The sequence below is a fragment of the Hyla sarda genome, unplaced genomic scaffold, assembly GCF_029499605.1.
Source record: "Hyla sarda isolate aHylSar1 unplaced genomic scaffold, aHylSar1.hap1 scaffold_576, whole genome shotgun sequence".
Taxonomy (NCBI): domain Eukaryota; kingdom Metazoa; phylum Chordata; class Amphibia; order Anura; family Hylidae; genus Hyla; species Hyla sarda.
In genome coordinates this window covers 141,981-166,095 of record NW_026610588.1, presented here as the reverse complement: position 1 = coordinate 166,095, position 24,115 = coordinate 141,981, and the positions used below count along the sequence as shown (strand labels likewise).

Sequence of the window (24,115 nt, the reverse complement as noted above, 5' to 3'; positions counted from 1 at the left end):
GAGGCCCTCAGCAGAGCGGGGATGTCGGGTATTCCCTTCCCACCCTTGCGGGGTTCCTTGTACATCACGGTCCTCTTGACTCTGTCCATTTTGCCCCAGACGAAGCCAAACACTGTCCGGGTGATGGCCTTGCAAACGGTGGTATGGGGAGGCCAGGCCTGTGCGGTATATTGGAGCACAGGCAAAACTTCACTCCGCAGGACAAGTGCCTTGCCTTCCATCGTGAGCTTTCTGGAGCTCCACAGTCCGATCTTCGAGTTTATCCTTCCTAGTCGGTCTTGCCAAGACTTAAGGGCCGCTCCTTCCTTCCCGAACCAGACTCCAAGAATTTGAATGAAGTCCGGCTTAACAGTGAAGGGGAAGGGGGCGGAAGATGCCAGGTGCCATTCCCCGAAGAGCATGGCCTCCGACTTCCCGCAGTTGACTTTTGCCCCCGAAGCTCTGCCGAAGTCCTCGCAGGTCTGGACGAGTGCAGTCACCGAACGCTGGTCAGCGCAGAAGACGGTCACGTCGTCCATGTAGAGCGAGCACTTGACCTCGTGGCGATCTGGTCCTGGTGCGGTGATCCCTCTGATCTCTCCATTCTGCCGGATAGTCTCAGCGAAGAGCTCTATAACACAAACAAAAAGGAGAGGTGAAAGAGGGCAGCCTTGTCTAACCCCTGAAAGAATAGGAAAGGGGTCAGTCTTCCAGCCGTTCACCAACACCGTGCTGTAAATGTCAAAATACATAACGTTAATAAAAGAGCAAAACATCTTCCCCAGACCCAGCCTGCGCAAAACCCTGTCCATGAATGCGTGGGAGACACGGTCGAACGCCTTCTCCTGATCTAAGCTGACCAGGGCGGCGCGGCCCCCGCGGTCCTGGATGTAATGGACCGTGTCTCTCACAAGGGCAAGGCTGTCGGCAATCCTGCGGCCAGGAATGCTGCAGGTCTGGTCCGGATGGACGATCTGCCCCATGACAGGTTTCAGCCTGTTGGCCAGCACCTTGGCGAGGATCTTGTAGTCCACGTTCAGGAGAGAGATGGGACGCCAGTTTTTCAGGTCACATCTCTCCCCCTTCCGCTTATACAAGATCGTGATCATCCCTTCCCTCAACGACGGAGGCATTCTGCCCCCCACCACCATCTCCTCGTACACCTCCAACAGGTCCGGACAGATCAGGTCACCCAGCGCTACGTAGAGCTCGGCCGGGAGACCGTCACTGCCCGGGGTCCTGCCGGGCTTAAAGGATTTAGCGGCAGAGAGCAGCTCCCCCACCGTCAAGGGATCGTCCATAGCCGCCGCACCTGCGGGATCAACAACGTTAGTGACACCTGACAGGAACCTCTCGGCGGCTTCGGGGTCGGATGACTTGGGGGCGTAGAGGTTGCCGTAGAAGTCGTGGACGACCCCCATCACTTCCTCCTTGCCGCTCCTCATGTGTCCGGTCTCATCTCGTAGCTCAGTCAGGGGCGTGTGGCCGGCATGGAGCTTCCTGAAAAAGAAAGAGTTACATTTCTCACCCTTCTCCAGGTTCTCCACCTTGGAACGAAAGACGATTCGCTTGGATTCCTCCTCAAAGTGCCTTTTCAAGCTCTTTTTGGTCTCCTCCAGCTCCTCCCTGACGTCCCAGCCACACTGGAGCAGGTCCTGCAGGGACCGCAGCTCGCGCTGCAGTTTCCTCAAGTCCCACTTCTTCGCACACGCCTGTTGTCTGCCTTTTGCCTGAAAGAAACAACGGAATTCGACTTTAACATATTCCCACCAATCGCTGATGCACTTGAACAGACATTTGTCATTTCGCCATACAAGGTAAGCATCCCTAAGTTCCTCCATGACCTCCCTCTGCTCCAACAGGGCACAATTCAACTTCCAGGAGCCCGGGCCAGGTGGGAATCCATGGCCCAGAGTCCCCCGGAATCGAATGGCCCTGTGGTCAGAGAAGAAGCAGGGGACCATAGAGTACGACACCTTTCTGACTGCTCTCGAAGTGAAGATGAAGTCTATCCGAGAACGGAGCGAGCCATCGGGGCGGCTCCACGTATAGTTTACGGAGCCGTTCCCGACGGACCCGACAACGTCCTGCAAGGATGCCTCCGTCACCATCTCAATCAGCAGTTTAGACGTCACGTCCAGGTTGGCGGATGTGCCAGAACTGCGCCCGTCCACCTCAATGGGGCAGTTGAAGTCACCACCCAACACTACTGCTCTAGTGGTGGCGAGTTCAGCCCGCAGGGCCTGGAGAACCTCCAGTCGGACATCCCTCTCAGGGGAGGCATACACGTTGATGAGCCGCACGGGCTCACCCGCCCAGGAACCGTCTGCGACAAGAAGTCTGCCACAGACGAGCTCCCGGACGGAATCAAGTGCAAAGTTACCTCCCCTGATCAGGATGGCCACCCCCGCAGACCTATTGTCGCCCCCACCAGACCAGTAGGAAGGGCCGTGAGGCCACTGCCTGGCCAGATGGTTGTAAGACCTAGAAGCAGACAAAGCACATTCCTGCAACATGTAAACATCACACCTCTGGGAATCTAAGAACGTAAGAACAGTCTGAAATCTAAACCAAGCTCTAATACTCCTCACATTAATGCAGAAGATGTTGAGATCAGCCATGGGAATAAAAAGAGAGGTTAGTTCTGATACTAGTTACCAGTCTGGTCGGACGGGTCCTCTTCTCTGGCGCCTGTCGGCTCCTGTGGCTTCTCGTAGCGCCCTTCCAAGAACTCGTCGTAGACCGTGTTGGACGGAGTGTCCAGGATTTTCTTAACCTCTGGGTCCTGCAGCAGCTCCTCCATAGATTGAGCTTGGACTGGCTCTGCTTGGACCTGCTCCACTTGGGCCTGCTCCATCACCTCCTCTCCTTCTGAAGCCTCAAAACTCTCGCAGACCTGCTCCATCTCCTCCTCCTCATCTGAAGCTTGAGGGGTCTCGCAGGTCTCGATTATCTTTCTTTTGTGGGACTCTTCTGATACGTTGTCCCTTCCTTTCCTCTTCCTCTGTATGGTACCTGGGGGAGGAAGCACAGGAAAGTCCTCCGAAGGGCGGGCACCAGCAGCTGGAGGGGGGTTAGGTGCTGCTGGGCCAGGAGAGAAAGGAGGCTGGGTGGGGCGGGGGGCAGGAGAGAGTGCCCGGGCAGGGGAGGACGGGGCAGGGGTGGGCCGGGCAGGGGAGGACGGGGCAGGGGTGGGCCGGGGTGGGGTACGGGGGGCAGGGGTGGGCCGGGGTGGGGTACGGGGGGCAGGGGTGGGCCGGGGTGGGGCAGGGGTGGGACGGGATGGGGCAGGGGTGGGGCGGGATGGGGCAGGAGAGAGGGCGGGAGGGGCAGGGGATGGGACTGGAGGGGCAGGGGAGGGGCGGGACGGGGCAGGGGTGGTGGCTTTCGCCTTCTTACCCTCCTTGGTCGGCTTGGCCATCCGTGGTGTTGGCTCCGGAGCTGGGGCTGGCTTCGGTGCTCTCGCTGCCACAGATGCCCATGTTCTCTCCCTCTGGGGGCAGTCCTTGTAGCTGTGGGCTGCCAGTCCGCAGAGGTTGCAGGTCTTGCTCTTGGGGCAGTCCTTGGTCGTGTGACCTGTCACACGGCAATACCTGCAGGCATCCTCCGTACAGTCCTTGCCCTCGTGGCCCATCTTGCCACATCTCCTGCAGGTCTGCGGCATGTCCGGGTAGAAGATAAGTCCTGTGGAGTTGCCCAAGGAAAATGTCGTTGGCAGGTGCTGTAGTCCGTCTGGAGAAGCAGGGTTCTTGTTGAGTCTGACGACCACAGACCACTTGCAGGTCCAGTATCCGAGTGAGTTCAGGATGCGGGTGGGCTCCCTCACCACGGTGCAGAAGCGCTTCAGGAAGGTCGAGATGTCCGTGCCTGGGGTGTGTGGGTTCCGCATTGAGACCGTCACCCGCCTCTCCTCTCTTTGAATAAGGCAGTTGCCCACAAAGCGAGAGAAAGGGGATTCGGGACTCGCCGCTTTCACCACCTCCCAGTATCTTCTACAGGTCCCAATGGTGGCAAAGGTGATGTAGAAGATTCCCGAAAAGAAGGTTGCTATTCCCAGGGTGTCAGCCGTGGGGAAGCCTTGATCCGCCAGCATCTTCTTGCAGAACACGTCGTGGGACATGTCCGGCACCCTTCCGTCCACGGGCTTGAGCTTCAAGGCAACAGTCTGCCTCATCCAGGGCTCCAGGGTTGGAGCTTCCAGGTTAGGAATTCTGCCGCCCTTCTGCCTTGCCGTGGTGGAGGTTGAAGCTTGCTGTGGTTGGGGCTGGACCTCCAGGCCTTGCCCTGCAGCCTCCTGGGTGGACTTGCTGGTTGAGGCCATGGCTTCTTCCAGCAGGCTCTTTTCCGCTTCCTTGCTTGCTTGTGGAGAGAGGCTTCGCAAAGTCTTCTTTCCCGGGTGGGAGGAGCTATGCAGATCCGGTCCCGGTGGGAGGAGCTATGCAAATCCTTCTCCAGAGGCAGCGAGTTTCTTCGAAAAGATTCTGCGCCGCCTTCCTCTTCGCCGCTGTTCCGGAATTCACCGCCGATTCCCTTCTTCCAGGTTCTTCGTCGGCTTCTTCCGGAGCTGCAGTCTTCAAGATCTTCTCCTTCTTCAGATGTTCCGAGGCAGGCAGGAGACGATCTTCAGGTGGTATGCTCTAGAGAAATGCGGTTCTAATAAGAACGAAAAGTACTGCAATCGTACTACGCAAAATCTCTACCACAATGCTTGGAGTTCTTCAGACCGTAGCGATCATGGTATCTCCCCTGCCAGGTAAGCAGGTAGCAATGAAAGTAGGAATCTTTCTTTTTAACCCTGTAAGGGGGTGGTGCACTGTACCCGAAGATACTGCCATATCGGGTCAATGCATAGGGCGACGGAAGCAAGCTTCGAAATCGGCCCCCGTTCTCAAAAATCCATTTAATATATGGTCCCCAGATAGGGGACGTATCAGATATTAAACTGATAAGAACAGATAAGGTTTCAACAAAATTTTATTGAATAATTAAGAAACCATACAAAATTTAAAATGCAAAATAATAAAAGGTTCACAAAAGTTTTAAAATACAAATAATAAAACCAGTAATAAAAGGAGAAAAAATAAAAATGGCAGGATAAAACATTATACAAATATCATAAAAACTGATTATACTGTTATTTCGTTCCATAGAGGCAGACACCACATGGATGCTGCCTCGCTGGCCCCCAACTGTTTCTTGTCTCTTAGGTAATAGATGTACATCCAGCTTTATACAGTTTTTAACATCAATAAAATCATGTTTAAAAAGTAAGATGTTCCTAACTTTCCAGATGGCATTTTTAAAACAATTAATAATCATCCAGCAGATCATCTGCTGTTTAAAATTGGGGCAGTTAAAAAGACCGTAAAAGACACATTCGTGATTAAAATCTTTTAGGCCGCAGGCCCACTTCAAAAGTGGGCCTACCTTCCTCCAAAGCTCCCGTGCAAAAGGGCAGTTCCAAAATATGTGCAGCACCGTTTCGTCCACTCCGCAGCCATCTCTCGGGCACTTGGCTCTCGCCACCAGTCCTCGCCTGTGCTGGAACTCACGAGTAGGGAGGCACTGGTGGACGATTGCCCAGGCAAGATCCCTGTGTACATTCGCCAGAAACTTCCCGTACACGTTCCGCCATACCTTTTTGGATCTTGCCTGTGTGAAATTGGACACTGCCAGGGTAACCTCACTCCGCCTGAGGACCTTTGATACCTTTCTCTGGTCCCCCAGTATGTCAGGCTCCAAATCTTGGAGACCTAGGAGCCTGACTGTCTTTTCCAACACCACATAATGTTTTGGGGGACACAGAAGCACCGGAGCGTTCAGAGGGATGCGCAACCATCTTTTAAAAACCATGCCCGCAGCGTACCTTAAAAAGCAGCTAAAAATGCCATCGGATTTAATAATTTTAAAACAGAAACAGAAATACTTTATGTAAAAGAAAGTAAAAAGGTTAGGAACATCTTTCCCGCCATTATCTTTACTTTTGTACATAAAATCACGCTTTAATTTCTCCATTTTTGAACCCCATAAAAAGGTAAAAACAATTCTAGTTACTTTTTTAATGTATAAAATAGATGGAGGAAATACCATGGCAATGTATAGCATAATAGGGAGTAAAACCATCTTTATTATTAAAATCTTCCCCTCCATGGTAAGGTTTCTAAGATTCCACATTAAAATCTTCTTCTCCATCTTAGCTATAGCTGAATCCCAGTTAGGGCTCCCATCATTGACCTGGTTAAAAACAATACCTAAAACTTTAATTTGATCCTGTTGCATTGTGACTCCTGGGGTGATGGATGAATCCCAGGAGCCAATATAAAAACAGTCACATTTATCTGTGTTTAGCTTAAAACCAGAGACCTCGCAGAAATAGCTGGTGTTCCTCAATGCCCCCCTCATGGATGGAGAGTCCGGGCACAGTATGGTGACATCATCCATGTACCCCAACACCTTTAGATGGGTCCCTCCTCCACCAGGTATCGGTACGCCTCTTACTACCCAGTCTTTTCTGAGGAGGGCCATCAGTGGTTCGATTGCGCAAATAAAAAGGAGTGGGGACAGGGGGCAGCCCTGTTTGACACCTGATAAAAGAGGAACACCGCTGGTTAAAAAGCCATTAACAGAGACTTGACTAAAACAGGATCGGTATAAAAGCATGATTCGGCTTAAAATCGTTTCAGGCACTGCCATCTTTTTAAGAACTAAAAACAGGTATTCATGGGAGACCCTATCAAAGGCTTTTTCAAAGTCTAAGGATAAAATTGCTACAGTTTGATTTCTATCCTTAAAATACCATAAAACATCTCTTAAAATATTTAGGGATTCAGCTATAGACCTTCCAGGTACCCCACAAACCTGATTTGGGTGAATTAATTTATGAATAAAAGGTTTAAAACGGACAGCTAATAACTTGGCTAAAACTTTATAATCGACATTTAAAAGTGTGATGGGGCGCCAATTTTTTAGCATATCCTTTTCACCTTTTTTAAAAAGTAATGATACAATCCCCCTCCTCCAGGAAGGGGGAAGTTCATTAACAATAAAAGTTTCTTTATACAATAAAACCATATCATCCTTTAAAATATCCCAAAAAGCTAAATAAAATTCGATGGGTAAACCATCTTCCCCAGGGGCCTTCCCACTAGAAAAACTTTTAAAAACAAATAAAAGTTCAACTAAGTTAAGATCACGGGATAAAACCTCCTGGTCTAAAACATCTAGCTTAAAATCAAGGGAATTAAGAACATGTTCTAAAAAGGATGGATTAAGATCTTTCTTATTAAAAAGAAGCTGGTAGAAGTTAAAAACTGCATCTAACATGCCTTTTGGAGTGGATTCACCCTCAAGGTTTTGGATGATATCCCTCCTATTCATCACTTTTTTAAAAAAGAAACGGGAACATTTCTCGCCCTCCTCCAGGTGCTGCACATGTGAGTTAAAAATGATTTGTTTCCCTTTCTTTTCTATGGCATGTTTTATTTCAGTTTTAAGGTTTAAAATATCATTTTCTACATCCATACCAGCTTCTTTCAATTTAAAAAGTACATTTAAACGCATGTTAAGAACATAAAACCACTGTTTTTCCATTTTTGCCTTCTTCTTACCTGCTTTGATAAAAAAAAATCTGATTTTAGATTTGGTGCCCTCCCACCAGTGCAGCATAGGCTCGTGGGGTTTTCTTTGTGATTGCCAGCACTGGTACGTCCGCACAAACTCCTCTTTTATCTCAGGGTCCTCTAGGAGTGTGGTGTTTAATCTCCAGAGGCCCCTTTTTGCTTTTTGCTCCCCCTCTAGCTCCAGGCCCACCAAGAGGAGCTTATGATCAGAGAAGATATTCTGCTCGAGCGTGCATTTCAGGGGTTTAAAAGCTCTAGAGGAAAAAATAAAATCGATTCTGGAGCTCACTCTTCCATTGGACCATGTGGCGCCCGGGTCCTCCGGCAAGAGATCCTTCCAGCAATCTTTCAAATTAAAATCATCAATAAAATTTTTAAGCAGGTAAGAAGTGCGGTCTTTACGATTAATATCCCCACCCTGCCGGTGTTCCCCATCACGTATGCAGTTAAAATCACCTCCCACCAGCAGGGGAGAAGACCCAACACAAAACAGTGGTAAAATTTCAAATAGTTCTGCCCGATCCTGTTTATCAGGAGGGGCATACACATTTAAAACACGAATTAAAAGTCCATTAAAATATAGATGAATTAAAAGAGCTCTGCCAGGCACAATCTCAGTTACTGTATGAATAGAAAAGGACTGGCCTCGGCAGAGCAGCCCAACACCCACAGAACGACAGTCATTTGCACCGGACCATATGGATGGGCCCAGCTTCCAGTCTTCTTTTAAGTCTTTATAGTCCATTTTACTAGGGATTCCACATTCTTGTAGCAGGCAAAGGTCAAAGTCACATGTCTCTAGATAAGAAAATAAAGCAGCCCTGCGATCAGGGCTCTTTAAGGACCTCACATTGAGTGAGGCAATTTTTACAGGGATAGGCATAGTTTATGGAGAGTCAGTGCTTGGAGAATCAAAGTCAATAATAAGCTGCGTACCGTCATCCCCCGCCTGCGGGGTCATCAGCTCCTTGATGTTCTGAGGGTCGGAGCTTGAGATCGATGATGCCCCGACCCTGAGCTCGCTCTCGTCCGAACTACGGCACGCCGCTTTCCTTTGAATGTCTTCCTCTTCTTCTTCTCTTTGTCTTTTAAATGTCACACTGCTGTCCATATCCTCTGTGTTGCTCTCACTCGATGTAATCTCTGGCCCCCGGCTGATGGATCTGCGTCTTCTTTCATCATTTGACGACTGGAACTGCTGCACAGGGGCCTGTGAGGCCTCTTTTCCGGAACCTTTGCCGCTACCTTGGGAAGTTTTCATCGCTTGTTCCCCAGCAAGCGTTGCTGAGGACTGTTGCTCCAACTTCCCCATCGATCGACGATGGCCAGTTTTACCCACCGGGTCCACTGCTGGCGGGGCAGCAAACCCTGGTTTGGCGCCACTTGTCTTCTTGGCCCTGTCCTGTATAGGCGGAGTAACAGGACCGGGCTCAGACCTGGCCACCTGGCTCCCCTTCCGGCGGGCTTTCACCGGGGCCTCTTCGTCCGGAGCAGGGCGACCCTGGGCCAAGCCAGTACCTGGCTTATGCTGCAATTTTGGGTCCACCTTTGCCCCCACCGAGGCCCGTCGGCTGCCACCCGCCACAGGTGAGCCCCCTTCAGAAGTTTCGGCGGGCTCTTGAGCCAGGTAGGAAGTCGATCGACGTCTTTCAATTTCCCGGGCAGTAAACTCGATTACCCGCCCGGGCTTCGTGGAATCCCCATGGCCTCCCCCTAGCACTACCACCGGTGGGCCCCCCGATGGAGCACCAGAGGTCTTGGGCCTGGACCCATCAGTACCTGCCATCTGGGGTTTGGGCATCTTAAAAAAGGACGTCTTTTGTCCTGTCCCCTCTTTGGGTGGGCCCAGCCTTGACCCACCCATCGTAGTTTTTGCTTTATGGGGACAGGAATTAAAATCGTGATTTTCCTCTCCGCAGAGGTTGCACCTTATCGTATGGCTACATCTTGAGGCTATGTGACCTTCTTGGCCACACCTATTGCAGCGAATCACACGCTCCGCGCCGCAGGTCTCCTGGGTGTGGCCAAACCTCAAGCAATTTCGGCAATACATAGGCATTTGAGGATAGAACAGGAAGCCCCGAACTCTCCCGATGGCAAAATTTGGGGGCGGATGGCAAAGACCCCCAATACCACCGGGATCCTTACGGAGCTTGACCCAGAACTTCCTCTTGCCGTTCCAGAACCGCACGGAGTTCAAGATTTTGTTTGCGAATCGCACCTCTTCGCAGTATCGCCGAAGAAAAGTGGCTATATCCTCCGTGGTCACATGAGGGCTGTGCATAGCCACCACCAACGGTATATGTTCCTCACCATAGAGGAACTGGAACGAAAGACCGTCGAGTCGATCGTCCCTCTGGTCCGCACCAGACAAGGTTGCATAGATGTTATCGCAACACGCCGTGGCCGTGAAGGTGACGGTATACAGGCCACGGCTTTCCTGGTCATTTAGACACAGGATGTCCTCCCTATTGAGGTGGAAGTAGTCAAGAAGAATCACCTCCGCAATGAAGCGGAGGTTCTTCAACTGACGATGGCTCTCCGACACCTCTATGCGGATGGTATTTCGCATCGACATTTCCCCAGAGGGGAAAGCCCAGGAGAACGGCATCTTCCACACCCAGGGACTAAGCCCCTTCCCCAATAGCAGCAGGGGCTCGGAATCCCGCTATAAAAGCGGAACCCTTACCCAAGGCAGAGGTCGGGGGTACCCTAGGTGCTTCCGAAGCTACAGGTAACGCTCAACGTACCAAAAATGCCTTCTGAGACACAAGGTCCCAGAGACAGGGGGATCGCAACCCGTTGTCCGTGGACTAAGCCCGCTCCCCAATAGCAGCAAGGGGGTGAAGTCCCTCCGTAAGGAGAGACAATCCCCCAAGGCCGAGAAGCGGGGTACCACAGACACCTTCCGACCAGACCAAGTGAGCAGATACTACACTTGATCTTAGCCAAAAGGCCGAGAAGCGATAACCGTGAAAGGGGCGGGCCCAACAAGGTGCCCTTCATGGGCACTATCACTGCTTGCTGTCAGGGAGGCTGCCAGACAATTTTCCATGCACACTCTGGGCTGGGGGGCAGTCAACCACCAGTACACACAGCAGAACCTAAACCCATACCATTATTGCTAAGCAGCAAGACAGGGGCCCATTGCACTCCCACGGGGCCTTTTTAAATGCAATCCATAACCCGGATTTGCCAGGAACCCTTCTTACTCCTCCTACTTGCATGTGACACTGGGCTTAGGATCTGCATAGGAAACACACACACAAGCACACACCTACCTTTGTTGCCTGCAGATGCCTCCTTGGCTGTCCCCAAACGGTATCAAACCAACACCCACGGGAAGCTGTAAGCATAGAGGACATGCCTGCACCCCATTGGACTTACCTGTGTGGGTTAAACCCGGGTTATTTGACAACCTATGGCGGTGATGGTTCTGCTCAGGCAGAGCAGTGCTGATGCTCCTCATAAAGCTGTCGCTGCTGTGAAGGTTCTAGGTGACATCACAAATCCCTATGGTTACATACACAACAAAGCTGGGTTGTTGTTGTTTACACTCTGCAAGGCCTGTGGAAGTGAGTGACATCATAGCACTGTAGTTCTGAGGGTTCTAGATGGATGCAACAATCTCCTGTTGCTTCTATGAAGGCCATAATAGACGACATCACCAAACAGCTCCATAGTCACATACACAGCAAAGGAGAGATGTTGTTTACACCTAGTGATGTCAGTGGTATTGAGTGACATCACAGCACAGTGCTAAGGCTCCTGGGCCTGGACACAGCAGCGGCTGCAATATCTCAACGGAGAATACGTTTATATATATGTGTGTGTGTGCGCGTATATATATATATATATATATATATATATATATTTCTCCGCCGAAATCACTTTTAAACCCATTTCCACCTTTTTTTCCCTTCTCTTCCTCTTACTTTTTTTTCACGTTTTTTTACGTTTTTCTCCTTTTCGCCTCTTTTCTGGGCGTATTATTCTTCTTTTTCTTCTTTTTTTTCGTCTAATGCATACCCCATCAGTGCAGCAATGCTTATTCATTACCGCCAGCAGATGGAGACACTGGGGGATAATTTTCTAAGGATTTATACTGATTTTTCCTGTCTGAATTTGTCGCACAGAAAGTTGCAGGCCAAATATGTGTGACATTTCTGCGACTTTAGCTTCTAGAGCATTTTTACAACATTATACATAGGTGCTGAATACATAAAAAGCGACTGTTCAGCGACAGACAAGTCGCATCGGCTGAAAGTAGGCCAGAATGTCAGTCCATGTTGGAGCAGGTTTAGATACAGTCTAAAGTATAGATCTCAAAGTCTGTGCACAGAATTTAGCAAGGGCCTCGCACCTTCTGATGCATCAGGTAGGTGCACAATAGCATAGCCTAACCCTCTGTACTTTGGTCTATATTGATGCGGGACATAGACAGCCAGCTGATGACCAATCCATTAGTGCAATGGATGGCTGGAAGCATTTGTCTTTGCCTTTGCAATACCACAGAAGCAATGCATGGTCAATGTACAGCAATGACACACCTGTGTGAACAGCCAGGAGACCCCCCCCCCCCCCCCATGTTATGTTACATAGTTACATAGTTAGTACGGTCGAAAAAAGACATATGTCCATCAAGTTCAACCAGGGAATTAAGGGGTAGGGGTGTGGCGCGATATTGGGGAAGGGATGAGATTTTATATTTCTTCATAAGCATTAATCTTATTTTGTCAATTAGGAACATTCAGCACCCACCCGCTATCAAGGCAGCTGCCTATCATGTCATGCCCTACCTGCACAGGTGTGCTGGCTACTCAAATGATCCAATTAAGGAGGCCATTTAGTCAGCAGCAGCAGAAGTCCTGTGCCTGGACGCTCCAACAGCGGCCAGACACAAGCAGAAGCAGAAGCAGCAGAAGCAGCAGCAGCAGCACCACCTTTTGTTTTTTGGCTGCAGCAGCAGCAAGGCCCACAGGGCTGGCTAGCTGGCTAGCCAGCAAGCAGGTAGCAATGAAAGTAGGAATCTTTCTTTTTAACCCTGTAAGGGGGTGGTGCACTGTACCCGAAGATACTGCCATATCGGGTCAATGCATAGGGCGACGGAAGCAAGCTTCGAAATCGGCCCCCGTTCTCAAAAATCCATTTAATATATGGTTCCCAGATAGGGGACGTATCAGATATTAAACTGATAAGAACAGATTTTTTTTTTTTTTTTTTTTTTTTAAAGCCGAGGAACGTGCTTTCGATTCACCCAAAGTGCAAGAAAAAGTGCAAACGTGTTACACTAAAAAAACGTGCACAAAGGATGCGGTCTATCGCAAGCCCTTCTCCGATAGGAGAGAGGCCCCCCAACAAACCTTACCCTTCGCCTCCGGACCAAAAGGTACCTGCGAGGTTCCAGGTTCGATGTCCCTTTTCGCCGAAGCTACTAGGGGACCACAAATGCTCCCGGCATCCCCCTTGGCGTTGGCCAAGGTATCTGCCCGCAGAGCCGATTACGGTAGGTACCCTGCCAAAGCAGGAGTACCCGGGGTGTTTGCAGGGAGGTGCGGAACCTAATGGCCACACACACCTCCCCTAGACCGCCAGGAGGGACACCCAGAAGGGCTACCGCATCCTGACAAATCCTGTGAACACACAACACGCAAAAAGTGACACAGTGAGACAAAAAAAGAAATAAATAAGTGAATGTGTGCAGATATACTGCCCGGACATCCGGCCGGATCTATAAAAATTTCTCTGATCCTAGCCAGAAGGCCGGGAATCAAGAGGTGAGTGCCACAAGGTGAAGAGATTATGGTGCCCGTGCTTCAACTCAGTGAGTCTATTCTCCCAGTGAGTTTCGGCACCTCGGGGTCACCACTCCCCGAGGCACAAAAGTACCTCGGCTCTAGACCCTCTCAGCCTCATGGCGAGACCCGGAGGGAACAGGTCACATCGGGGCAGCCGTCGAGCTGATTCCTCAGAACCAGCCCCGGAAAGCCCCGGTACACCTGCATCCTCCATGCAGCACCCATCCCCACCAGCATGAAAACTGATAAGAACAGATACTACACTTGATCTTAGCCAAAAGGCCGAGAAGCGATAACCGTGAAAGGGGCGGGCCCAACAAGGTGCCCTTCATGGGCACTATCACTGCTTGCTGTCAGGGAGGCTGCCAGACAATTTTCTATGCACACTCTGGGCTGGGGGGCAGTCAACCACCAGTACACACAGCAGAACCTAAACCCATACCATTATTGCTAAGCAGCAAGACAGGGGCCCATTGCACTCCCACGGGGCCTTTTTAAATGCAATCCATAACCCGGATTTGCCAGGAACCCTTCTTACTCCTCCTACTTGCATGTGACACTGGGCTTAGGATCTGCATAGGAAACACACACACAAGCACACACCTACCTTTGTTGCCTGCAGATGCCTCCTTGGCTGTCCCCAAACGGTATCAAACCAACACCCACGGGAAGCTGTAAGCATAGAGGACATGCCTGCACCCCATTGGACTTACCTGTGTGGGTTAAACCCGGGTTATTTGACAACCTATGGCGGTGATGGTTCTGCTCAGGCAGAGCAGTGCTGATGCTCCTCATAAAGCTGTCGCTGCTGTGAAGGTTCTAGGTGACATCACAAATCCCTATGGTTACATACACAACAAAGCTGGGTTGTTGTTGTTTACACTCTGCAAGGCCTGTGGAAGTGAGTGACATCATAGCACTGTAGTTCTGAGGGTTCTAGATGGATGCAACAATCTCCTGTTGCTTCTATGAAGGCCATAATAGACGACATCACCAAACAGCTCCATAGTCACATACACAGCAAAGGAGAGATGTTGTTTACACCTAGTGATGTCAGTGGTATTGAGTGACATCACAGCACAGTGCTAAGGCTCCTGGGCCTGGACACAGCAGCGGCTGCAATATCTCAACGGAGAATACGTTTATATATATGTGTGTGTGTGCGCGTATATATATATATATATATATATATATATATATATATATATTTCTCCGCCGAAATCACTTTTAAACCCATTTCCACCTTTTTTTCCCTTCTCTTCCTCTTACTTTTTTTTCACGTTTTTTTACGTTTTTCTCCTTTTCGCCTCTTTTCTGGGCGTATTATTCTTCTTTTTCTTCTTTTTTTTCGTCTAATGCATACCCCATCAGTGCAGCAATGCTTATTCAATACCGCCAGCAGATGGAGACACTGGGGGATAATTTTCTAAGGATTTATACTGATTTTTCCTGTCTGAATTTGTCGCACAGAAAGTTGCAGGCCAAATATGTGTGACATTTCTGCGACTTTAGCTTCTAGAGCATTTTTACAACATTATACATAGGTGCTGAATACATAAAAAGCGACTGTTCAGCGACAGACAAGTCGCATCGGCTGAAAGTAGGCCAGAATGTCAGTCCATGTTGGAGCAGGTTTAGATACAGTCTAAAGTATAGATCTCAAAGTCTGTGCACAGAATTTAGCAAGGGCCTCGCACCTTCTGATGCATCAGGTAGGTGCACAATAGCATAGCCTAACCCTCTGTACTTTGGTCTATATTGATGCGGGACATAGACAGCCAGCTGATGACCAATCCATTAGTGCAATGGATGGCTGGAAGCATTTGTCTTTGCCTTTGCAATACCACAGAAGCAATGCATGGTCAATGTACAGCAATGACACACCTGTGTGAACAGCCAGGAGACCCCCCCCCCCCCCCCATGTTATGTTACATAGTTACATAGTTAGTACGGTCGAAAAAAGACATATGTCCATCAAGTTCAACCAGGGAATTAAGGGGTAGGGGTGTGGCGCGATATTGGGGAAGGGATGAGATTTTATATTTCTTCATAAGCATTAATCTTATTTTGTCAATTAGGAACATTCAGCACCCACCCGCTATCAAGGCAGCTGCCTATCATGTCATGCCCTACCTGCACAGGTGTGCTGGCTACTCAAATGATCCAATTAAGGAGGCCATTTAGTCAGCAGCAGCAGAAGTCCTGTGCCTGGACGCTCCAACAGCGGCCAGACACAAGCAGAAGCAGAAGCAGCAGAAGCAGCAGCAGCACCACCTTTTGTTTTTTGGCTGCAGCAGCAGCAAGGCCCACAGGGCTGGCTAGCTGGCTAGCCAGCAAGCAGGTAGCAATGAAAGTAGGAATCTTTCTTTTTAACCCTGTAAGGGGGTGGTGCACTGTACCCGAAGATACTGCCATATCGGGTCAATGCATAGGGCGACGGAAGCAAGCTTCGAAATCGGCCCCCGTTCTCAAAAATCCATTTAATATATGGTCCCCAGATAGGGGACGTATCAGATATTAAACTGATAAGAACAGATACTACACTTGATCTTAGCCAAAAGGCCGAGAAGCGATAACCGTGAAAGGGGCGGGCCCAACAAGGTGCCCTTCATGGGCACTATCACTGCTTGCTGTCAGGGAGGCTGCCAGACAATTTTCCATGCACACTCTGGGCTGGGGGGCAGTCAACCACCAGTACACACAGCAGAACCTAAACCCATACCATTATTGCTAAGCAGCAAGACAGGGGCCCATTGCACTCCCACGGGGCCTTTTTAAATGCAATCCATAACCCGGATTTGCCAGGAACCCTTCTTACTCCTCCTACTTGCATGTGACACTGGGCTTAGGATCTGCATAGGAAACACACACACAAGCACACACCTACCTTTGTTGCCTGCAGATGCCTCCTTGGCTGTCCCCAAACGGTATCAAACCAACACCCACGGGAAGCTGTAAGCATAGAGGACATGCCTGCACCCCATTGGACTTACCTGTGTGGGTTAAACCCGGGTTATTTGACAACCTATGGCGGTGATGGTTCTGCTCAGGCAGAGCAGTGCTGATGCTCCTCATAAAGCTGTCGCTGCTGTGAAGGTTCTAGGTGACATCACAAATCCCTATGGTTACATACACAACAAAGCTGGGTTGTTGTTGTTTACACTCTGCAAGGCCTGTGGAAGTGAGTGACATCATAGCACTGTAGTTCTGAGGGTTCTAGATGGATGCAACAATCTCCTGTTGCTTCTATGAAGGCCATAATAGACGACATCACCAAACAGCTCCATAGTCACATACACAGCAAAGGAGAGATGTTGTTTACACCTAGTGATGTCAGTGGTATTGAGTGACATCACAGCACAGTGCTAAGGCTCCTGGGCCTGGACACAGCAGCGGCTGCAATATCTCAACGGAGAATACGTTTATATATATGTGTGTGTGTGCGCGTATATATACATATATATATATATATATATATATATATATATATATATATATATATATATTTCTCCGCCGAAATCACTTTTAAACCCATTTCCACCTTTTTTTCCCTTCTCTTCCTCTTACTTTTTTTTCACGTTTTTTTACGTTTTTCTCCTTTTCGCCTCTTTTCTGGGCGTATTATTCTTCTTTTTCTTTTTTTTTTTCGTCTAATGCATACCCCATCAGTGCAGCAATGCTTATTCAATACCGCCAGCAGATGGAGACACTGGGGGATAATTTTCTAAGGATTTATACTGATTTTTCCTGTCTGAATTTGTCGCACAGAAAGTTGCAGGCCAAATATGTGTGACATTTCTGCGACTTTAGCTTCTAGAGCATTTTTACAACATTATACATAGGTGCTGAATACATAAAAAGCGACTGTTCAGCGACAGACAAGTCGCATCGGCTGAAAGTAGGCCAGAATGTCAGTCCATGTTGGAGCAGGTTTAGATACAGTCTAAAGTATAGATCTCAAAGTCTGTGCACAGAATTTAGCAAGGGTCTCGCACCTTCTGATGCATCAGGTAGGTGCACAATAGCATAGCCTAACCCTCTGTACTTTGGTCTATATTGATGCGGGACATAGACAGCCAGCTGATGACCAATCCATTAGTGCAATGGATGGCTGGAAGCATTTGTATTTGCCTTTGCAATACCACAGAAGCAATGCATGGTCAATGTACAGCAATGACACACCTGTGTGAACAGCCAGGAGACCCCCCCCCCCCCCATGTTATGTTACATAGTTACATAGTTAGTACGGTCGAAAAAAGACATATGTCCATCAAGTTCAACCAGGGAATTAAGGGGTAGGGGTGTGGCGCGATATTGGGGAAGGGATGAGATTTTATATTTCTTCATAAGCATTAATCTTATTTTGTCAATTAGGAACATTCAGCACCCACCCGCTATCAAGGCAGCTGCCTATCATGTCATGCCCTACCTGCACAGGTGTGCTGGCTACTCAAATGATCCAATTAAGGAGGCCATTTAGTCAGCAGCAGCAGAAGTCCTGTGCCTGGACGCTCCAACAGCGGCCAGACACAAGCAGAAGCAGAAGCAGCAGAAGCAGCAGCAGCAGCACCACCTTTTGTTTTTTGGCTGCAGCAGCAGCAAGGCCCACAGGGCTGGCTAGCTGGCTAGCCAGCAAGCAGGTAGCAATGAAAGTAGGAATCTTTCTTTTTAACCCTGTAAGGGGGTGGTGCACTGTACCCGAAGATACTGCCATATCGGGTCAATGCATAGGGCGACGGAAGCAAGCTTCGAAATCGGCCCCCGTTCTCAAAAATCCATTTAATATATGGTCCCCAGATAGGGGACGTATCAGATATTAAACTGATAAGAACAGATACTACACTTGATCTTAGCCAAAAGGCCGAGAAGCGATAACCGTGAAAGGGGCGGGCCCAACAAGGTGCCCTTCATGGGCACTATCACTGCTTGCTGTCAGGGAGGCTGCCAGACAATTTTCCATGCACACTCTGGGCTGGGGGGCAGTCAACCACCAGTACACACAGCAGAACCTAAACCCATACCATTATTGCTAAGCAGCAAGACAGGGGCCCATTGCACTCCCACGGGGCCTTTTTAAATGCAATCCATAACCCGGATTTGCCAGGAACCCTTCTTACTCCTCCTACTTGCATGTGACACTGGGCTTAGGATCTGCATAGGAAACACACACACAAGCACACACCTACCTTTGTTGCCTGCAGATGCCTCCTTGGCTGTCCCCAAACGGTATCAAACCAACACCCACGGGAAGCTGTAAGCATAGAGGACATGCCTGCACCCCATTGGACTTACCTGTGTGGGTTAAACCCGGGTTATTTGACAACCTATGGCGGTGATGGTTCTGCTCAGGCAGAGCAGTGCTGATGCTCCTCATAAAGCTGTCGCTGCTGTGAAGGTTCTAGGTGACATCACAAATCCCTATGGTTACATACACAACAAAGCTGGGTTGTTGTTGTTTACACTCTGCAAGGCCTGTGGAAGTGAGTGACATCATAGCACTGTAGTTCTGAGGGTTCTAGATGGATGCAACAATCTCCTGTTGCTTCTATGAAGGCCATAATAGACGACATCACCAAACAGCTCCATAGTCACATACACAGCAAAGGAGAGATGTTGTTTACACCTAGTGATGTCAGTGGTATTGAGTGACATCACAGCACAGTGCTAAGGCTCCTGGGCCTGGACACAGCAGCGGCTGCAATATCTCAACGGAGAATACGTTTATATATATGTGTGTGTGTGCGCGTATATATATATATATATATATATATATATATATATATATATATATATTTCTCCGCCGAAATCACTTTTAAACCCATTTCCACCTTTTTTTCCCTTCTCTTCCTCTTACTTTTTTTTCACGTTTTTTTACGTTTTTCTCCTTTTCGCCTCTTTTCTGGGCGTATTATTCTTCTTTTTCTTCTTTTTTTTCGTCTAATGCATACCCCATCAGTGCAGCAATGCTTATTCAATACCGCCAGCAGATGGAGACACTGGGGGATAATTTTCTAAGGATTTATACTGATTTTTCCTGTCTGAATTTGTCGCACAGAAAGTTGCAGGCCAAATATGTGTGACATTTCTGCGACTTTAGCTTCTAGAGCATTTTTACAACATTATACATAGGTGCTGAATACATAAAAAGCGACTGTTCAGCGACAGACAAGTCGCATCGGCTGAAAGTAGGCCAGAATGTCAGTCCATGTTGGAGCAGGTTTAGATACAGTCTAAAGTATAGATCTCAAAGTCTGTGCACAGAATTTAGCAAGGGCCTCGCACCTTCTGATGCATCAGGTAGGTGCACAATAGCATAGCCTAACCCTCTGTACTTTGGTCTATATTGATGCGGGACATAGACAGCCAGCTGATGACCAACCATTAGTGCAATGGATGGCTGGAAGCATTTGTCTTTGCCTTTGCAATACCACAGAAGCAATGCATGGTCAATGTACAGCAATGACACACCTGTGTGAACAGCCAGGAGACCCCCCCCCCCCCCCCATGTTATGTTACATAGTTACATAGTTAGTACGGTCGAAAAAAGACATATGTCCATCAAGTTCAACCAGGGAATTAAGGGGTAGGGGTGTGGCGCGATATTGGGGAAGGGATGAGATTTTATATTTCTTCATAAGCATTAATCTTATTTTGTCAATTAGGAACATTCAGCACCCACCCGCTATCAAGGCAGCTGCCTATCATGTCATGCCCTACCTGCACAGGTGTGCTGGCTACTCAAATGATCCAATTAAGGAGGCCATTTAGTCAGCAGCAGCAGAAGTCCTGTGCCTGGACGCTCCAACAGCGGCCAGACACAAGCAGAAGCAGAAGCAGCAGAAGCAGCAGCAGCAGCACCACCTTTTGTTTTTTGGCTGCAGCAGCAGCAAGGCCCACAGGGCTGGCTAGCTGGCTAGCCAGCAAGCAGGTAGCAATGAAAGTAGGAATCTTTCTTTTTAACCCTGTAAGGGGGTGGTGCACTGTACCCGAAGATACTGCCATATCGGGTCAATGCATAGGGCGACGGAAGCAAGCTTCGAAATCGGCCCCCGTTCTCAAAAATCCATTTAATATATGGTCCCCAGATAGGGGACGTATCAGATATTAAACTGATAAGAACAGATACTACACTTGATCTTAGCCAAAAGGCCGAGAAGCGATAACCGTGAAAGGGGCGGGCCCAACAAGGTGCCCTTCATGGGCACTATCACTGCTTGCTGTCAGGGAGGCTGCCAGACAATTTTCCATGCACACTCTGGGCTGGGGGGCAGTCAACCACCAGTACACACAGCAGAACCTAAACCCATACCATTATTGCTAAGCAGCAAGACAGGGGCCCATTGCACTCCCACGGGGCCTTTTTAAATGCAATCCATAACCCGGATTTGCCAGGAACCCTTCTTACTCCTCCTACTTGCATGTGACACTGGGCTTAGGATCTGCATAGGAAACACACACACAAGCACACACCTACCTTTGTTGCCTGCAGATGCCTCCTTGGCTGTCCCCAAACGGTATCAAACCAACACCCACGGGAAGCTGTAAGCATAGAGGACATGCCTGCACCCCATTGGACTTACCTGTGTGGGTTAAACCCGGGTTATTTGACAACCTATGGCGGTGATGGTTCTGCTCAGGCAGAGCAGTGCTGATGCTCCTCATAAAGCTGTCGCTGCTGTGAAGGTTCTAGGTGACATCACAAATCCCTATGGTTACATACACAACAAAGCTGGGTTGTTGTTGTTTACACTCTGCAAGGCCTGTGGAAGTGAGTGACATCATAGCACTGTAGTTCTGAGGGTTCTAGATGGATGCAACAATCTCCTGTTGCTTCTATGAAGGCCATAATAGACGACATCACCAAACAGCTCCATAGTCACATACACAGCAAAGGAGAGATGTTGTTTACACCTAGTGATGTCAGTGGTATTGAGTGACATCACAGCACAGTGCTAAGGCTCCTGGGCCTGGACACAGCAGCGGCTGCAATATCTCAACGGAGAATACGTTTATATATATGTGTGTGTGTGCGCGTATATATATATATATATATATATATATATATATATATATATATATTTCTCCGCCGAAATCACTTTTAAACCCATTTCCACCTTTTTTTCCCTTCTCTTCCTCTTACTTTTTTTTCACGTTTTTTTACGTTTTTCTCCTTTTCGCCTCTTTTCTGGGCGTATTATTCTTCTTTTTCTTCTTTTTTTTCGTCTAATGCATACCCCATCAGTGCAGCAATGCTTATTCAATACCGCCAGCAGATGGAGAACTGGGGGATAATTTTCTAAGGATTTATACTGATTTTTCCTGTCTGAATTTGTCGCACAGAAAGTTGCAGGCCAAATATGTGTGACATTTCTGCGACTTTAGCTTCTAGAGCATTTTTACAACATTATACATAGGTGCTGAATACATAAAAAGCGACTGTTCAGCGACAGACAAGTCGCATCGGCTGAAAGTAGGCCAGAATGTCAGTCCATGTTGGAGCAGGTTTAGATACAGTCTAAAGTATAGATCTCAAAGTCTGTGCACAGAATTTAGCAAGGGCCTCGCACCTTCTGATGCATCAGGTAGGTGCACAATAGCATAGCCTAACCCTCTGTACTTTGGTCTATATTGATGCGGGACATAGACAGCCAGCTGATGACCAATCCATTAGTGCAATGGATGGCTGGAAGCATTTGTCTTTGCCTTTGCAATACCACAGAAGCAATGCATGGTCAATGTACAGCAATGACACACCTGTGTGAACAGCCAGGAGACCCCCCCCCCCCCATGTTATGTTACATAGTTACATAGTTAGTACGGTCGAAAAAAGACATATGTCCATCAAGTTCAACCAGGGAATTAAGGGGTAGGGGTGTGGCGCGATATTGGGGAAGGGATGAGATTTTATATTTCTTCATAAGCATTAATCTTATTTTGTCAATTAGGAACATTCAGCACCCACCCGCTATCAAGGCAGCTGCCTATCATGTCATGCCCTACCTGCACAGGTGTGCTGGCTACTCAAATGATCCAATTAAGGAGGCCATTTAGTCAGCAGCAGCAGAAGTCCTGTGCCTGGACGCTCCAACAGCGGCCAGACACAAGCAGAAGCAGAAGCAGCAGAAGCAGCAGCAGCACCACCTTTTGTTTTTTGGCTGCAGCAGCAGCAAGGCCCACAGGGCTGGCTAGCTGGCTAGCCAGCAAGCAGGTAGCAATGAAAGTAGGAATCTTTCTTTTTAACCCTGTAAGGGGGTGGTGCACTGTACCCGAAGATACTGCCATATCGGGTCAATGCATAGGGCGACGGAAGCAAGCTTCGAAATCGGCCCCCGTTCTCAAAAATCCATTTAATATATGGTCCCCAGATAGGGGACGTATCAGATATTAAACTGATAAGAACAGATACTACACTTGATCTTAGCCAAAAGGCCGAGAAGCGATAACCGTGAAAGGGGCGGGCCCAACAAGGTGCCCTTCATGGGCACTATCACTGCTTGCTGTCAGGGAGGCTGCCAGACAATTTTCCATGCACACTCTGGGCTGGGGGGCAGTCAACCACCAGTACACACAGCAGAACCTAAACCCATACTTGCTAAGCAGCAAGACAGGGGCCCATTGCACTCCCACGGGGCCTTTTTAAATGCAATCCATAACCCGGATTTGCCAGGAACCCTTCTTACTCCTCCTACTTGCATGTGACACTGGGCTTAGGATCTGCATAGGAAACACACACACAAGCACACACCTACCTTTGTTGCCTGCAGATGCCTCCTTGGCTGTCCCCAAACGGTATCAAACCAACACCCACGGGAAGCTGTAAGCATAGAGGACATGCCTGCACCCCATTGGACTTACCTGTGTGGGTTAAACCCGGGTTATTTGACAACCTATGGCGGTGATGGTTCTGCTCAGGCAGAGCAGTGCTGATGCTCCTCATAAAGCTGTCGCTGCTGTGAAGGTTGTTCTAGGTGACATCACAAATCCCTATGGTTACATACACAACAAAGCTGGGTTGTTGTTGTTTACACTCTGCAAGGCCTGTGGAAGTGAGTGACATCATAGCACTGTAGTTCTGAGGGTTCTAGATGGATGCAACAATCTCCTGTTGCTTCTATGAAGGCCATAATAGACGACATCACCAAACAGCTCCATAGTCACATACACAGCAAAGGAGAGATGTTGTTTACACCTAGTGATGTCAGTGGTATTGAGTGACATCACAGCACAGTGCTAAGGCTCCTGGGCCTGGGACACAGCAGCGGCTGCAATATCTCAACGGAGAATACGTTTATATATATGTGTGTGTGTGCGCGTATATATATATATATATATATATATATATATATATATATATATATATTTCTCCGCCGAAATCACTTTTAAACCCATTTCCACCTTTTTTTCCCTTCTCTTCCTCTTACTTTTTTTTCACGTTTTTTTACGTTTTTCTCCTTTTCGCCTCTTTTCTGGGCGTATTATTCTTCTTTTTCTTCTTTTTTTTCGTCTAATGCATACCCCATCAGTGCAGCAATGCTTATTCAATACCGCCAGCAGATGGAGACACTGGGGGATAATTTTCTAAGGATTTATACTGATTTTTCCTGTCTGAATTTGTCGCACAGAAAGTTGCAGGCCAAATATGTGTGACATTTCTGCGACTTTAGCTTCTAGAGCATTTTTACAACATTATACATAGGTGCTGAATACATAAAAAGCGAC

At 48.5% G+C, this 24,115-nt stretch overlaps 6 non-coding genes and 2 pseudogenes across 6 annotated transcripts; all 8 read right to left on the bottom strand.

The window, feature by feature from the left end:
• Nucleotides 1-4,782: 4,782 nt before the first annotated feature.
• On the bottom strand, nucleotides 4,783-4,968 carry LOC130340176 (U2 spliceosomal RNA). The gene has a single exon (XR_008880356.1). It is a non-coding gene; the product is annotated as a U2 spliceosomal RNA (small nuclear RNA).
• A 5,468-nt stretch (nucleotides 4,969-10,436) lies between these two features.
• LOC130340194 (U2 spliceosomal RNA) lies at nucleotides 10,437-10,566 on the bottom strand (annotated as a pseudogene).
• A 2,084-nt stretch (nucleotides 10,567-12,650) lies between these two features.
• Nucleotides 12,651-12,836, bottom strand: LOC130340188 (U2 spliceosomal RNA). The gene has a single exon (XR_008880364.1). It is a non-coding gene; the product is annotated as a U2 spliceosomal RNA (small nuclear RNA).
• A 694-nt stretch (nucleotides 12,837-13,530) lies between these two features.
• On the bottom strand, nucleotides 13,531-13,690 carry LOC130340191 (U2 spliceosomal RNA; annotated as a pseudogene).
• A 2,089-nt stretch (nucleotides 13,691-15,779) lies between these two features.
• LOC130340240 (U2 spliceosomal RNA) lies at nucleotides 15,780-15,970 on the bottom strand. Its single transcript, XR_008880404.1, has one exon. It is a non-coding gene; the product is annotated as a U2 spliceosomal RNA (small nuclear RNA).
• A 2,108-nt stretch (nucleotides 15,971-18,078) lies between these two features.
• LOC130340239 (U2 spliceosomal RNA) lies at nucleotides 18,079-18,269 on the bottom strand. The gene has a single exon (XR_008880403.1). It is a non-coding gene; the product is annotated as a U2 spliceosomal RNA (small nuclear RNA).
• Nucleotides 18,270-20,366: 2,097 nt separating this feature from the next.
• On the bottom strand, nucleotides 20,367-20,557 carry LOC130340238 (U2 spliceosomal RNA). The gene has a single exon (XR_008880402.1). It is a non-coding gene; the product is annotated as a U2 spliceosomal RNA (small nuclear RNA).
• A 2,089-nt stretch (nucleotides 20,558-22,646) lies between these two features.
• LOC130340237 (U2 spliceosomal RNA) lies at nucleotides 22,647-22,837 on the bottom strand. The gene has a single exon (XR_008880401.1). It is a non-coding gene; the product is annotated as a U2 spliceosomal RNA (small nuclear RNA).
• Between the last annotated feature and the right edge of the window lie 1,278 nt (nucleotides 22,838-24,115).